We start from the raw sequence: 18,053 nt of genomic DNA on the forward strand, positions 1-18,053 counted from the left end.
GCCACATCCTCGACAGTCAAAGAGGATGCCGTACATCGATCTGGAAAAAACATAGCAATGAGCGGTCTCACAGTACAGAAAAGACGTTTTTATCTTTAATTATAACAAGTAATTGATAAGCAAAATTCAAATTATGTTAGTAGTAGTTAACTTACATTTTTGTAATTCGATGATGCACATACAGAGGACAACATCAGCAGCAACAGCAGCAGTTGCTTACTTCTACAAATAGTCATCTAATATTTATACATAATTTCCTGATGAATCAGCAACTGCCAACAAGTTCAGACAAACAAAAGTACATAGTCATCAATTTAATACTTTCGCAATCTCCAAGCACGTTTCGTATCTTTGACTCAACACAATGCGTGTGTGCTATTCTCCGAGAAAGTTGAGGCTTACAGAAATGCATAATTGGCCAGCTGGGACTTGCTGATATATAACTGACATGTGTAAAGTATTATGCCAAGCGAAGAGTAAAATGAAATGGTCTCTACCATCTGCGTTCATTTTATGTTACACTTTTGATAACAGAATGCACTTCATTGCCAACAGCCATCATAAACATTCAAGTTCACACGTCCATCTGCTAAGCTCTTACAACCAGCTTGTACTCGTAATATGGGTTCTATAGTTCTGCCTATATTTTCAGTTCTCTTCCAATATCAAATACGATCTCTCACCATCCAAGATCCAATGTGTGCTATTTGATATGTGAAACACTCAAGCAATAATTACGTAAAAAGATTCCAAACTTTTCGAATCTGTGAAATGAACTCTCATACGCTATATACTGAGCTATACTTGAGTCTTCCACTTTAGTATATTCGCCAACCATTGTTGTAAACTTCAGATGATAATTAATGCTCCTCCGAGTCCGTCTTTGATAGACATTACTTCATTAACATGTGAATTACTGCATAGCTATAAACGTTTTAACAACTGCACCTTCCTAAGTAAAATCGAACACACAATGAATTGCATTTTGTGGACAGTCGCAACTTCAAACAAATTCTAACATCTTTGAGTGCAGGAGGGATGTCACATTTCCTTCCTAAGCTTGGGTACGATTTATTTTCACTCTTTAATTTAATTTTCAGTGTGCTTTTCAGTCATTTGTTTTTCCTTTTTTTAAACCTTCTACAGTCCATTTGCTACCCATCTGAACCATAAAAATGGATGAGATTGGTTTAACAATCGCGTCCGATTCATTTACGTTCTCTAATATGTCTTGCAGTTTACTACAAGCTCTTTTTAAAGTTCTCAGCAATCTTTGTAATCGATAAACAAGCTCTGAATGATACCTGTTGTCTTTTACTACTGCAAGGTACTGGTAAGATCAACTACGCAGAATATCTCTTTTCTGATGACCTAGATCCCAAGAATAACTCTGCAAGTAAACGTTCCATCTGCTTGCCTGCAACAAATACCAGCCACAAAATTTCTGATAGAGAGCCAAATTTATTTAAATAGAATAAATTAAACTGATAAAAAGGCGCGATCCCACAGACCACTTCATGATTTAATAAAATTCCAGTCCACATATTGGATATACAATGATCAGGATAGATTTCATTGAAACATTGCTAGGAGGAGGTGCAAACTGACTGATTTTAAGGATCCTGACTAGGGTGCGGAATGGCGCTGTAAGAAGTAATAACAAAGAGTTTAGCAATAATTCACATTTATTTTCTCGTTAACAGTAACACACACACAGAAGTTAAAATACAGTTACTTGGAATGCTAGCGAATGAATATAGACACATGATACGTTATACAGCGCAGCATCTGGACCGACACATGAGGGGCAAGACTACTAAATTGCTGGATACGATTTATCAACATCACACACACCGCGTTCACATTGATCACTCACACAACGGAAGATATAATTTAGAAAAAAGCTTCCCTATTCTACATGGTCACTATTTCATAGTAGTGTGGCCTTATCAGAAACTGTTGAGCTGACAGTCACTACTCATGACGTCACCCCCTCAGTAGCGTCATTCTACTTTCTTCCTCCTGCAGTCCTACCATGCCCGACTCTGGTGGTGAGTCTGACATGTTTCTTGATTTGGTACTGCAGACATTGGGGGTGTAGTGGTGTTGTTAACACGACACCGCTAGTGCCACACCCCTTGCGTGCACTAGTCCTTCTTGTCTCGTCCATTGGTTCAAATGGCTCTGAGCACTATGGGATTGAACATCTCAGGTCATCAGTCCCCTAGAACGTAGAACTACTTAAACCTAACTAATCTAAGGACATCACACACATCCATGCCCGATGCAGGATTCGAACCTGCGACCATAGCGGTCGTGCGGTTCCAGGCTGAAGAGCCTAGAACCGCTCGGCCACCAACGGTCGGCTGTCTCGTCCATTCTGCTTCACCGCAACGCCTGACCTAGGGTAAGCCAAGATCGCCTCTTCAGGTGCTGCAGTCTTCATTTTTGTATTTGGCAACAGCTATCAAGCGTGGCAGCACGTCGCCTTACGGATCGTCTGTCCAGACTGCCCGTGACCATTTGATGTTTCTGTGTGACTCCCTCAGTGTTGGGGAGCGTGTCGCCTGTCATCGTGGGCGCTGGGCAGGTCTGGGTCACTGCCTCTCACTACACCCCTCTGCTTCTCGTGCTGCTCTGGAGTGGCCGGTGCTTCCGCCAGTTGGTGGGGAGGCCCCACGTTATCGTCTCTGGAGCTTGTTGACATTGCAGCGGTCGTCAGTCAGGGAATTCAAGATGCGGCACGCTTGCCCCATGATTGACCACTAACAGCCTTCGCCTGTGGCCTCCACTTTCCCCAGCTGAAAGCTGCTTCTTGATGAGAATCTGTGCTCAAAGAAACACTGTTCTCAATACACCCTTCATAATAATTTTCTAACGGTTATCTTTTATCAGTGATTCTTCATATTGTGCCTTATAGGTGCTAACTTCCAAATGATATTTATCATGGCTTGTGATTCAGCCGACTGTTATGTATACTACTTTACTGTAGTCTCATTTCTTAATAATTCCCTCAATAGCTTTAAAACAGGGAAACTTTTTACAAAATTTAAACTTAAAATATTTTTACTTAATGGTAAATAAGAAATAAAATTTACTTTAATTTCATGGACCGTTAATCGATGCCTTATGTATCCTATCAACATTACTTAGGAGGCTAGATTATCGAGTGTGCAAAGAACCCATTCATTTCTTTACACTCTCATGTCATTCACGCCTCAAATTTTACATTCATTTAGACATATACTTAACAGACGCAGGCAATCTTGATTAACTACACAGAAATCATTCCTGGTGATGTCACATTTTCCGCATGCATGACTACTCATTTCAAGCTACTTTCACACGTAATACATAGAACATATACTACAATCTTTGCCATACATATTAAATAATCACAGAATACATCACTGCTACATTAACAAAATACAAACACAGAACTACTGTTACCCCAAAATACGCACTTCAATGTCTACCATGCATCCTACAACCTTAATTCATACGGTTATTCAATCCTTTGAGCTCTTTTCATTTTCCTTTCCGTGCCCTGGCACATCTCACGTGGCGTCTTACTTCATTCCTCTTCACGCTGTTATTTACTGCAACATAAGTTCTCTCCACAACATATATTATCATTTCTTCTACAGTTAAATCTTCCTGGTTAAATCATGTTCTTTCCCTTTTAACTCTATAATAGACGACTTACATTGCCTTGATGACATTATACAACATAACAGTAGGGACACAAATCCTATGAGTGATATTTAATATACAATGTAACACTGTCAACCTATATTACGTAAATTGTACACTGATACACTTTGTTATTCTATGAGGGTCTTCACGTTGGACACGGGGTGCAGCCCTCTCCATTTCATTATCTGTAGGGTCGGGACTTCGATAGCGTTGAGATGAGGGATGCAGAACACTCAGTAACGTCCACTATAAAGGCTAAGGAATTTTTTGCTGATTCTTTTCCCCTTGTTCGATAGCTTGTGTGAACGAACCCACAACTTTTGTCCAATATAGATGTCGAATTTTTGGTACCTTCTTATGTTACGATTTCTGCGTTATTTCGGCAGCGCGCCTGATGTTTTTCAAAGCTATGTCTGTGATCTCCTTGTGTCGAAGTCGTGTTTCCTTTGGCCATGGTAACACTTCTTTGATTCGATTCGGAGGCTCCTTATTTTTCAAGACTAATACCGGTGGCAACATCGTGGATGCATTCGGCAACTCTTTCAGAATTTATTGGAATGCCTTTATATGCACGTCCCACGTATTGTGCCTGCGGTAACAGTATAGCGTACACAGCCGCCTTAACTATTTCATGATGTGTTCTGTGGCGTTAGACGATGGGTGGAACAATGAGATAAAGTTCGCCTTCAGTTTTCTCCGCTTTAACATCTGCAGCCAATGTTGAGACTGGAATTGCGGCCCGTTGTCCGAGATTACCCCTTTGACCGGCCCGACCTCTCGCACGAAATCGTTTACAAATGCTGCCGTCACCGTTTTTGCCGTGGCTTTCCTCAGAGGAGTAAAGCAGACAAATTTTGATATTAGCTCCACACCTACAAGAACGTACGCGTAGCCACACTTCATCTGAGTTATTGGCCCGAACAAGTCCACCGCAGCGCCTTCTCGCAACCTGTTTGGATTTATCGGGTAAATTGGAGCGACGAAAGATGTGGTGGGTGGCTTGGTCCTTTGACACAGCTTGCACACTGTGATCACCCGCTGTGTTCTTTTTAGCATATTATTAAAATAGCACTCATCGCGTAGCTTCTGGAGGCACATCCGTGCCCCGAAGTGTCCATAGCTTAGGTGGATGTACCACACTAGTTTACTGATCGTTTCCTCAGGTACTACCACTATGCTCCATTCCCGGAAAAGAATTCCGTTTTCTATTCGATAATATGGCAAAATGACAGTTTGGTTTCCGTCCCTCCACTTTTCCTTAACTTCTCTGAGTGTGGGGTCCTTGTTTTGTTCGCAGTCGACATTCTTTAATGACATTGTCACAAAGTTTTCGAAGGTGACATTCTTCAGATACTAAATGCTGAAATTGTTTTCGCCCGGGTCACCGTCTACTCTGTGTTTTAGGCCTATCGGAGCCCGAGAGAGAGCATCGGCGATCGGGTTCTTTTCCCCTGGTATATACTCGATTGTAATGCTGTATCCTTATAGGTACAGCGCCCAGCGAGCTAACATGCCGTAGGCCAACTTTGCCGACATCAGGAATTGTAGTGTCCGACAGTCGGTAAATACCTTCATGTTCCTTCCGTACAAGAAGTATCTAAATTTACTGAACGCCTAGACAACTACCAGCACCTCGAGTTCCGTGACCGAGTAGTTTCTTTCTGCTCGCGACAGCACTCTGCTCGTGAAAGAAACGGGCTTGTAGGTCGACGAATCGTTAGCGTCTTCTCCTTGTAAGAAACAGAACCGCACCAGTGCCATTCGCCAAACTGTCCGTCATGAGGTAGAAATCGCGACTCAACTCTGGATGTACGAGAATAGGTGCATTTACTAATGCCTCCTTCAACCTTAATATTCGTCCTGTGCCTGCACGTCCCAATACCAAATCGTATTCTCTCCTGTTAGCGCGACCGAGCGAGGTGGCGCAGTGGTTAGACACTGGACTCGCATTCGGGAGGACGACGGTTCAATCCCGCGTCCGGCCATCCTCATTTAGGTTTTCCGTGATTTCCCTACATCGCTCCAGGCAAATGCCGGGATGGTTCCTTTCAAAGGGCACGGCCGACTTCCTTCCCCGTCCTTCCCTAATCCGATGAGACCGATGACCTCGCTGTCTGGTCTTCTTCCCCGAAACAACCAACCAACCTGTTAGCACGCAGTGACGTGGCGTAGCCAGCACGCTTAAGTTCGCGAATTTCTTGAAAAACTTTGCGACTCCTAACAATTCTCTTAGTTGCCTCTTCGATGTTGACCTTGGAAATTCAGCAATCGCTTTGATCCTCTAGGGCTTGGGTTGTATCGTTATATCCCGTACTCCGAAACTATGTGACCAAGAAACTTTATTTTCTCGTACGCCCAAACTGCGATTTCTCTAGGTTCACTATTATACTGGCTCGTTCAAAAGTGTCTAATAAACGGTTCAACACCTCATTGGGTTCCTCCCAGAATTTTTCTGCTATTAGCGCGTTGTCAGTGTATAATGTAATTCTCTCACGTAGGTCCCCAGGAAGGAAGCTGTTCGAGCCTCGTATGAACGCTGCCGCCGAAACACTCAATCCGAACGGAAGCGGTTTAAATTGGTAGCAGTTCCAATAACACAAAAATGCGGTATATTGTCTACACACTGGATGCAACACGATTTGCTAGTAAATGGCTCTCAGATTAATGGAGGTTAATACCTTCACTTCATAGAAACATTGCAATAGTACCTACACGCTCTCCAATCTGTCTGTTTCTACTTTAATAATTGTGTTGATATGCCAAGAATCCAGCACCAACCTCGCCGATGCATCCTTTTTCGGTACTATTAAAAGTGGTGAGCTGTACGAACTCACGGCGCGTACGACTAAGTCCTGCTCTAGCATCTTCGCGACCTCTTCCTTCACTTTTTCTTTATGTGCTAAGGGAATGGGGCACAGCCTCAAGAAAAACGTTTTGTTCCTTTATTTGGAACTTGCATTCATAGCCTTTTATCCCACTCGGTGTTCCCGAATGTATTCTTTAGTGATTCCTTAGACCCTCTAGCTATCTTAATCCAGCGTCCTTTGGCATGTCTCCTACGCTGCACGTGCTTTCTTCGACTATTTTTGTGAAAATTCCATTCCTTCCGTGTGCGGATAGCGGTAAATTAACTCCACTAATACAATTTACGAGGACCTCTGGTTCCTGGTGCAATCCCGGGTAAGTGAGAATTTGTAGGCAATTGCCTTCAGGCTCGTCCCTTATCACCCAATTATCTAAATCCAGTTCAGCGGGGATCCCCTCTCTGTTTAGAGCCTCGTGAGCGTTCATGAGTCGGCCCTTTGGCCGAGCGGTTCTAGGCGCTTCAGTCTCGAACCGCACTGCTGCTACGGTCGCAGATTCGAATCCTGCCTCGGGCATGGATGTGTGTGACGTCCTTAGGTAAGTTAGGTTTAAGTAGTTCCAAGTCTAGGGGACTGATGACCTCAGATGTTAAGTCTCATAGTGCTTAGAGCCATTTGAACCATTTTTGAGCGTTCATGAATTCTACCCCTAATATTACTTCAGTGTTCATTAAGGACACGTTGAAGAGGTTGTCCCTTTAACTCTTCGCCCTGGCATTTGAACAGGACCCTAGTCTGCCACTTGAGTTCTACACTTTTACTGTATATTCCCCCTTTCACCTTCTTCCCTCGCAATGGTAATATTAGTCGAACTCCCGTCTCCTCGTATTTCCGAAATGCAGCCTCAATAACAATCGATATCGGACTCCCCGTGTCGCTTACGCTGTCCAGTGATACCCCTTTCACTGAGATGGCAATCACGGAACTAACGGCTGAAATCCTGCTATCCGTTAGTTGCTGAAGTAATGTTTCCTTAATGTCTTCCTAATCTGTGTAACGTACTTTGTAACTTTCCGTCATCGGGGGTGGACTAATACCGTCTCCCTCGGTCTGCACTGGTCATAACTTGTTTTCCCTCGATTTCTGGTGAGTTTTTCAGTGGATCAGCCGGTCTGATTTCCCTTTACTTATTCGCCGGGGCCTCTCCATATTTTCAACACTTTTTCGTGGTGAACTCGGCCGATTACCGTGATCGTATTTGCCTCTATTGCGATTACCGCACCCGTCGTGATGGTCATTACGCCATTCGTCTGTATATTTGCCATGCTTGTATCCGTTCCCCCTATTACCTTTATACGATTGGTAATTAGTGTTTGCGTACTCGCCGAACAGTGATCTCGTACGCTTCCGCCTGCGGCCGCGGCTCGTTTTCCGGTTTCATCCTACGTCGTCTCTTTCTGCGACCTGTGCCTTTACCTATGCCCGCTCGCCGATGTCGTACTTAAACTCCTGTAAGAGTAGTTTAAACGATTCTAAATCGTCCTTACATCGTCCGGCTAGTACGACATAGTGCAGCTGAGTTGGAAGTTACATTATACACAGCCTTATCAGTTCGCCCGGACACTAAGGGTTGTACAGAAACTGGTTGTTCTGCAGCATGTGTTCGAATAGTCGCGCAGGACTTGCAAAACCAGATCGGTTTAAATTTGGTAACCTCATTATGTTATGGTTTACCCGGTCTTGCGCCGCCTCGAACCCATAAGCCGAGAGTAACTCGCGCTGATACTCGCGTATCATCGTGCAGCTCTCATTCCGGCCTCAAGATGCCCGCTCATAAACTCTATTTTCCATTCATCGGACCAGTTGGGTGGTGGACAGAACTGAGGTTGTTCTAGCCAGGCACGTGGATGTATCCCGTTCACTGAGTTGCGGAAGACGTCGAATTTTCGCACAGAGAGAAAGTGCTTGTAGTCAAACCCTTCCGTTGCCCTCCTGTACGACCCTATGCACGGGTTTCTGTGACCTTTCCGACATTTCTCTATATCCCTACGCTCGCTAGTTTCTTCGTAGTCTTCCTAAGGTCCGGAATCACATCCGTCGCTACTGTCTTGTGCACCTTTGCGCACGTGGTTTCCCTTTTCGGCTCCGCACGTGAGAAGATTCTCCACGTGGGCTACGCGTTCGCATACCTCGTTTGTAGCATCACGTTGTCGCCTGTTGACCTCGCACTGGCCTTCCTGAAATCTCCTTAATAATCTGATTGCTTCAATATCTACTGCATTCAGCATAGCAGCGATCTCGCTTGTCTCCGATATTGTAAGAGCTGCAGCCTTTTCCGCGAGTTTTTCTAACTCTTCTTTCACCTTCTTTCTTTCCTCCCTATTTTGCACTTCTACCGTATCTACTTTTCCTTCAAGTTCCACGATTGTCCTAGTGTTTGCATGTACCTTTTCTTGAGTTGCTTCGACGGCTTTTATACGTTTGACCACCTTTTTTTCGCTATTACATCTTTCTGTTAATGTTTGGAGTCCCTTTTCTAATTTTTCTCCGCGTGTTCTCATTTCGACCTGAACTCTTTTCTGTTCTTTCTCGACAGCGCTCAATCTACTACCTGCTACTTAAAACTTTTCGTTGTCTTCGTTTACAACGTCCTTTCAAACCTCTCCAAGCAGCGCCTTAATCTCTTCAAATCTCGCATTTACTCCAGTCATGATGCCCTCGAGCTTTGAGTCTAATTCCGTATATACTTCTCTCATAACATCCTCTAGTTTTGAGTTTAGCTTCGTATTGTTTTCTTCCTGTTTCGCCATACCTTCTTTCATTATCCTGACCAATTCGGCCACCCACATGTTATTCGGGTCTGTGTTAGCCGACGTAATTTGTCTACTCGCTATTGTCTCGGTTTCGTCCGCGCTCGCGCTTGGGACCGAAGTCCCGCTACCGGTCGGGGAGCTAGTCTGCACATTTTGTACGTTGAGCACTGCCGCAGAACATCTGAAATCTGGGATATTCCTACTGCTTGTCTCACGCGCGCCTGTCTCCTCTCTCTCTGCGTCTACCTTATAACTACCTCTGCTCCTGACCTGTTTATCCTCGCACCGCTCCTTGAGCGACCACACGTCTCCATTTTGGATTCTGGGATCACACTTCCGTACAAAGTACCTAATTAACATAGCTTCGCCCACGGAAAAACAAATTCCCTAACTTGACTGCACGAATCACGACGAATTAGTTTTCGTAGAATAGCGCAATCTATAATTACATGCAACCTAACAGTCGTTACACGCAGTATCACACATTTATTCTCACAAGCAATGTAATTTAAAATTCCCCCCAAAATACATAAACCTAACACAGAAAGAAAATTGCCCACAAAATTACACAGATAAAAATCACAAAGCAGCGAGGTATATGCAACGCAGTATTTGCAACGCTGATTATTCACATATTGGAATTGTGATTCCTGTGGAAACTTAAGCATTTATTAGTACATCCTAACAATCTCACAGCATCACACAATCGTTCCTAATTTGAACGATATCCTAGGGTAAAGGGTCACCATTATCAGTGATACCTGTCGTCTTTTACTGCTGCAAGGTACTGGTAAGATCAGCTACGCTGAGTGCCTCTTTTCTGATTTTGAAGCCATTTTGACAGTTTTTCGACCGTGACTGTCTCAAGAAATTTGTGTACAGTGATCAAGGAAGCCAAGAGAACCACGAAAATGGAAACACCTCAGCTCGTTACAACGAGACTGCCACGCCAGAAGAACAAAGTGCAAACATCAGTCCAGCTTCCAAAGTGACATCACCTCTTACTAAGTGTTCTCCTCTTCCACAGGATAACCACAGCATTTATGAAAAAACTATGTAAGATGAGTATGATCTTATCGTGAAGTTGTTTTTGTAACGCCATTTAGCCTGAAGATGAGGTATTCCCTAGAAACATATCGCAAAATAAACAAATAATACAATAGTTAACAAAGTTTGTGACTGGTAGCGGTAATTTAAAAAGCCTTTACATATGTCTTTTCTGATTTTATAAACCCCAAGAATAACTCTGCAAGTAGAGGCTACGTTTGCTTGCCTGCAACAAGTACCAAACAGAAAATTTCTGAGTAGTGGGACAAATTTATACAAATATTAATTAATTAAGCTGATGAAAAGGCGCCATCCCACAGATCATTTGATGATTTAATAAAACTCCAATCCATATATTGGATATACCACAATCAGGATAGATTTTATTGAAACATTGCTAAGAGGAGGTGCAAACTGACTGATTTTAAGCATCCTGATCAGGGAGCGAAATGGCACTGTGAGACGTAATAACAAATAATTTAGCAATAATTCACATTTATTTCCTCATTAACAGTAACACACACACAGAAGTTAAAATACAGTTACTTGGAATGATAGCGCATGAATATCGACACATGGTACATTATACAGCACAGCATCTGGACCTACACATGAGGGGCAAGACTGCTAAATTACTGGATAAGATTTATCAAGATCACACACACCACGTTCACATTGATCACTCACACAATGAAAGATATAATTTAGGAGAAAGCTTCCCTATTCCACATGTAAACTCACTGGGTCATTACACGACTGCCTTTAACGGTCAATTTCAGAGAACAAAGTCCATTTCTAAGATTCCGTACAACTCAGTAATTTTGTAAGTAAGTTTACCGAACACGAACACATCTACTCTGTAATGAAACTGAGGCTTCAATTCGAACACGAGAGGTGTTTACGTCGAACTGGAGCCTCATGGTGTATAAAGAAACACACATGATGCACCACAGTACGGGCTACTAAGTCAGTGGGAACGAAACACAAATTGGACGGTAAATTAAATAAGATTTAACACAAGCATTCCACAAAGTATCCGACACATTCAAACATAATACGCTAAACTAACTAAAGCTGTACCTCACGTGGTGGCGCCCGTCCACGCCAAGTTAGAGTTTCACGAAAGATCTCATCGAATAAACTAAGTACACTGAAATTAACACCGTTCCCTTATTGAAATGGTTGTTGGTGCATGATTATCACTGCCACGCACCAGAGTGACTATCGGAAACTGAAACAAAGCTCTCACACGTTTCAACTCAGCAAACAGAAATGCTACTCAGAGCATCCGTACTCACTGGCGTCCTAGGAAAGACAATGCCTAATCCTCTCCTCGTCCAGGGTCCACACACAGTGGCCGGAAGGGCTCAGAGAGTCTGCATAGCGACATTTGCCAACCTAACAGGACCTGCTAACGCGCGGGGAATTTACGTCTCTCTGGTCCAGTGCAGTCGATCTCTACTTAATGCAAAGGTTGGTTACACTGCCTATACACATTCATAGAACCATGTAGTGTCTCACATGCAGCCGTTATAGCGTTAATAACTTGTTCTGCCTTTCTCAAACCTTCTATAGTCCATTTAGCTTGCTCTGCCATTCTTATACATTTGCTATCCATCTCTAATATATCGGAAATAGATATTATTTGGGCAGTGATTGGCCTGAAGGCCACTTCGCGAAATGCATGGTTTCACTCAGCAACTGTGTGACACATAGTAGGATTTACCCTGGTGTTGCGTAATCAACAGTATGATAGCAGTAGGCAATTAATTATGATCTGTACTATGGCTTAAAACACTCTTACACACTTGTCACCCAAACTAAAGCTGCCAAAATAGCTCACATTATGCTTCTTAAATACAAAATATTGCCTCTGAATCAATTTTAACCAATGTAGCCCTCATTCACAATGTTGTGAACAAATAATAGATGAGCCTCGTACAACATTCTCTGGTCACCATTGACCCCTGAACGCCAGTTTTGACGACTGACTGCCAACATTGGCCCCTGACCACCAACATTGATCACTGACCACCAACATCGACCACTGACCGCCAACATTGACCACTGATCACCAACTTTGACCACTGACCTTCATTCCCCACCTAATACATGCAGGGTAATGGTGGTCAGATATTTCAACATTTACTTGATATACTGTAATACCTTATAGTTAATTTTCATCACACAGCTGCACAAAACAGCAACAAATTATGTATAAATTTTCCACAACTGCGTCATCAACAGTTTTCCTCTCACTGTGTTGCTTACTTTAACGAAACACAACATTATAACATGTTATATTACAGAGGGAATTCCGTTTCCCACTATGTAATAGCGGAAGATAACAACGTTTTGTACTCTGCTAGCCGAAGGCGTTCTAACCATATTGCTGTGCTACATTCATTCCAAGATGTATGGTGAAACGCATTTTGCGATGTTGTCGTTGGTTAGTTTATGAATTCTCGCTGTACCTCAGGCTGTAAGTTACACCTGTAGTAGTGCTCTAAAGGAATAAATAGCTTTCTCCATCCGCCTTGCATAATAGATAGCCCCCCTGCAGCACGAAGTTGTGGGAGAGTTCTCAGATAATTCTGTAAATTCAATTTAACTCTCTCTGGGCTGCAGCTGTGAGGTATCAAGGCTCAACGACTTGATCCATGTTGAATTCTTGTTTAACATCGATTCTATACCAAGCATTTTGAATTTTTTTTTAAGTTTGGTTGAGTCATACCTGTGTTTCTACTGTTAATATTTTCTCCGAAACGAATTCACACATCTGCAATGTAAGCATTCTCGGTTCGTAGTAATATGACAGACATATCGATTAAGCAGCAGCAAATATTAAGTTACCAACTATGCATTTTTGTAAGCATCAGCTTGTTCTGAGTAAAGCAGACATACTTTTTTGTTTAGTCGGTGATAGATAATATGCTCGGAGTTTGCGAAAGTATTGACTCGCTGAGTAAGTAGATTTCCTTGTTCGAACTATCCAGCAGTTACTGACTCAGCAGGAAAATATGTATAAATACGCTGCTGCTGCTATCCTCTGGATATGCATTATCAAATTACAAAAACATTAAGTCTAATGTGCATTACTACTACCAAAAACTTTTTTGGGTGATGACGGAAGTGCAGTATGCATCTACAGTGTGTCACCGTTGGAGAACGGTGAGTGGTAGTCAGTTCTGAGCGCCAAGTGTCAACAGGAAACTCGTAGTACCAGTGTTGGTCTACCTGAAGTATTGCGAGATGTACGTACCATCAAGATTCTCGAATATCGGAAAAGACAAATTTGACTTTCCCGCAATGGCACCCTGAGCATGATGTCTTACAGAAGAGTGAAAACATGAACACAATTTATTTCGAAAACAGTGACACGAACTAACGTTTGTGTCTAGTAGAAATGCCGTTTCCATTACACAAGGATCACGCTGCGAGGGTAATTTAGTGATGCGAAAAAATGTCACAGTTGAAACTCTGAATTGTTCTTCTTGTATGTATGTCTGCAAAGTAAACCAAGTTGCATCCAACTTTCTTTGAAATGAGCATAATTTTATACGCAGAGTATTTTGTGTTTGGTTACCCCCTCCCCATTCCTTCTGTTATGTATAACAAAGACAAAATGGTTCAAATGGCTCTAAGCACTATGGAACTTAACATCTGAGGTCATCAGTCCTCTAGACTTAGAACTACTTAAACCTAACTAACCTAAGGACATCACACACATCCATGCCCGAGGCAGGATTCGAACCTACGACCGTAGCAGCTGCGCGGTTCCAGACTGAAGAACCTAGAACCGCTCGGCCACAGCTGCCGGCTAACAAAGACAGACAGGAGATTTACTGATGATTTGACAGTACAGTATTTTACATGAGATACACTGATGATGAGATAGGACAGTATTTTGACCAACATTTGTGGAGTATTAGGGGAGAAAGAGAGAGAGAGAGAGAGAGACAGACAGACAGAGAGAACCGAACTTTAACATAAACATTTTCATGAAGTGTATTACAGAGAGATGAAATTTACTGATCGGGAAGTAAAGTATTCGGCATAAACTATTTTTATGAGAGTACAAATTATGACAGAAATACACTAGTGAAACAAAATTTTATGTGATTACGTATTTTTGATAAATAATACAGGTGTGGAAATAGAGTAATCTTGATACTGTGTGTATGATGGGGGAACTTAACTTCCACACTCTGTAGATTTATTCCACACGAAGAACCAAAGATTTATTGCTATTTGCAGTGGTAGCGGCAACTGATTACTTAATTAATATAATTATTTTTAAGTATGTTAAAACATCAGGTTAACATCATGGCAGAGCCTTTTAGCTTCATACGACACAGTGTTATAATTATTTGTAAGTGAGTTAAGTCACGTTAACACCAGTTTTAGGCTCGGAAACAGTGTGAAAAGTTTGTGTTGTGCAGTAGGTTCAAATGGTTCAAATGGCTCTAAGCGGTATGGGACATAACATCTGAGGTCATCAGTCCCCTAGACTTAGAACTAGATAAACCTAACTAACCTAAGGACATCACACACATCCATGCCCGAGGCAGGATTCGAACCTGCGATCGTAGCAGCTGCACATTTCCGGACTGAGGCGCAGTAGGTTGTGCTGAGAAATAATTGTTAGGAAAAATAATTCGTTATGTTGCGCCATTTCCCAGTTAATTAGCACTGAAGTTAGCCAAACAAGCTGTTGTTGCACAAGCAAAACACAAGCGGCCTGCCAGAGACAGTGTTGCCAATGCAGTTCTTCATTTGGTTCCCTAAGATCCAACAAGAGAGCAATTCAAAAATTAGAAATGGGACAGTAGTCAGGATCGAACCTCAGCTAAAGGCTGAGCAGCCCTATGTGCCATCGCCCCAACACTACGCAATGAAAACAACTGACACTAAATGTATCTGGCGGTATGCTTCAATTTGCTCGCACGCTGGCTGGATTGGCTAACTATAATGCTAATTATTCTGAAATGGCGCAACTTGCGGATTTTTTCTTTTTCTCAACAACTCCTTCTCAGAACAACCTAGCCTGCGACACCGTTACAAGCTTTTCAGACTGTTTATGATCACCCTATATATATATATATATAATAGTGGGTATTAAAAAGAAGGTAGAGGTATGTTAAAGAAATGTCTGGTTGCAGTAAGTGAGGACAAGCCCTCTGGTACAGTTATTTGATAAGAAAAATTGTTTGTCTTAAACTCTTGACTGGAGTTACTTCACAATGAAGTAGCTCAATGATAGTAGAACTTATGAAATTGATTATAAAATGCACATGGGAATAAACACGCAACTTCTTCCTCCAGACATTGTGAACTGAAGGGGAATACCTGGAAACATCTGGATGTTCTTTGTTGGTGTATACTGTAGTACTGGTTGACCATATCGCTTTTGTCTGGACAGTTCTTGAGATACCCCAAGCACTGTGAATTTTTTGCAATAACTGGAGGGACCCAAGATCTCATTCTACTGTCTTTGTGTCATTCATATAGCTAGCTAGCACTTCATCTGGGCAGTCTACTGCTAACAGCATGGGTATAGGATGAGTGCTGTTTTTCTCGGCAATGCCATTGTCCTCAGTGTACTCTATGGCAGTCACCTGTGGCCTCAGTCAACAGCTGATTAATTAGTGGATGCCTTGTGCAGTATGTCAGCCTCAGCCATCCCATGCATCCCGTTGAATGACATATGAAACTATATAGAAAATAGCATATAGAAAATGGCATATCCAGTCACACATATATACTTCATCAACTCCACACTCGACACATATCCCATTACAGCCCGGCAAGATTTAAATTAGCAAAGCTTCTTACTTCAGTTCTACAACAAATACCAAATACCTCTACTGCTAACTATCTACAATGCAATCTACAGTCCTCCTATTCTACCTTGTTACCCAAACCTTCCTGCTAAAAATACTTGTTTTTCTTTGGAATAACTTCAGAGATTAAAGAAACAATACATCTTCATAAAATAGGTAACGTATGATCTAAGTTAAGTAGACTTCCCACTGTAATTTCAAGACAACAATCTCCTGTTGTCAAAACTCTACCTGTAATCGGAAGCTGCATTAGCAAACAAATTTAATTCGATATTTTTATGACCGTATTATTCCCATTCACTTCTGAAAATCATAATCACGAAACTATTCTCTAGCAAGAAAAAACAGTATGTCATAACATAATATTCATTTATAGAACAACCATAGGTCTAACATACAAAACGGCATGGAGATAACACATTTAAACAATCATGAATAGGAATATTCATTAAGTAAAAAAACAAAATTCTTAAATCAAAATAATTTTTCTTTTAGCACCCACAATAGAGGTAGTAGTAGTAGGAATTTTCATATGTACTGAATCTGCACATAATGATCAACTCACAAATACACCAAAAATATACAATATACAGCTGTCACAAACAACAGAAACTGGTCCATAGGCACAACATCAATATTTACATACTGAAAATAAATATATACACAAAATGAACTGGTTCCTGGGTACAGCCTCAGCATCTACAATACAAACACAAAATAAATGGAGTTCCAAGAATGAGACAATAAGAAAGAAACATGGCTATGTACACTACACTAAATAAAACAATCATAGAATGAGGAGCTCCACTGGCAAAAGGCATCATACTACAAAACATAAGCAATTACAGATTAATGAGACAGTTCTCTGACATAAATCATGAAACATGAATATGAAGCATGTACAACAACATAGGTTAACAAGGCAGAATACTGCAAGGAACATTAAAACATCAAATCATAGACATGAAACATGTGCAGTATTAAGATAACCAAGCAGTTGTGAAGAATATATCATTATTTCATCTTTAGTTTCAATAAATAGCAGTATTCTCAATTCATTAGATACGAGTAACTCACCGCTGAAGAACCCCTCCCTCTTTCTCTCCCCTGAGTGTTTTCAACACTTCACCAGGTAAGACCCACAGACAAAAGTTTCTGTTTCTAAAGTATGCATAGTTAAATAATGGAACAAGGTAAATTGCTTCTAGCTCAATATCTTTATCATCCTTTAATCATCTGAAAACGCCACCTCACCCAACTTTATAACACAATTCCTTCACCAAAATGCGCAAATCGCTCGAGTGTTCATTGCATTTTAGTTAAAGTCATAAAAGAAACATTGGAAATAACTTTCAGCATTTTGGGAGATATCCAGCATTCATCCAATGCAAATCTTTATACAAGATCTGCAGCAAGCTAGCTCCTTCCAGCTACATATGATTTTATCTTCTTGACTTACATCCACTTTTGGCACACGATACTGGACCAAATAAATTTAGTCCACCAATAACTACAGTCTCCAAAAATGACTTTTGAGTAAGAAATTGACAAATTAGAAAACCTGAACGAGTTTTTAGATGTTGTTACAGAAGCTGGACTCCTTTCTACTTCAGGCCAGCTGATTGCCGCTGTTAAGCTATTATGTTCAGCTGGGACATGCTGGACTGTGATTGTGGGTTAGAGGTCACAGTGTACAGGAGAGAATTGTGCCTGTAGCTGATGATCACTCAGTACTGATAAACCAAGAGCAGGAGCTGAAGCTGAATTAGTAAACAATGCCTCAGAAGTTGGAGGTGTTACTGTGGTGAAAGATGATCAGGAGAATGAACTGCAATTACAGACAATGCTGT

The sequence above is a fragment of the Schistocerca serialis genome, chromosome 3 (assembly GCF_023864345.2).
Source record: "Schistocerca serialis cubense isolate TAMUIC-IGC-003099 chromosome 3, iqSchSeri2.2, whole genome shotgun sequence".
NCBI classification, from domain to species: Eukaryota; Metazoa; Arthropoda; class Insecta; order Orthoptera; family Acrididae; genus Schistocerca; species Schistocerca serialis.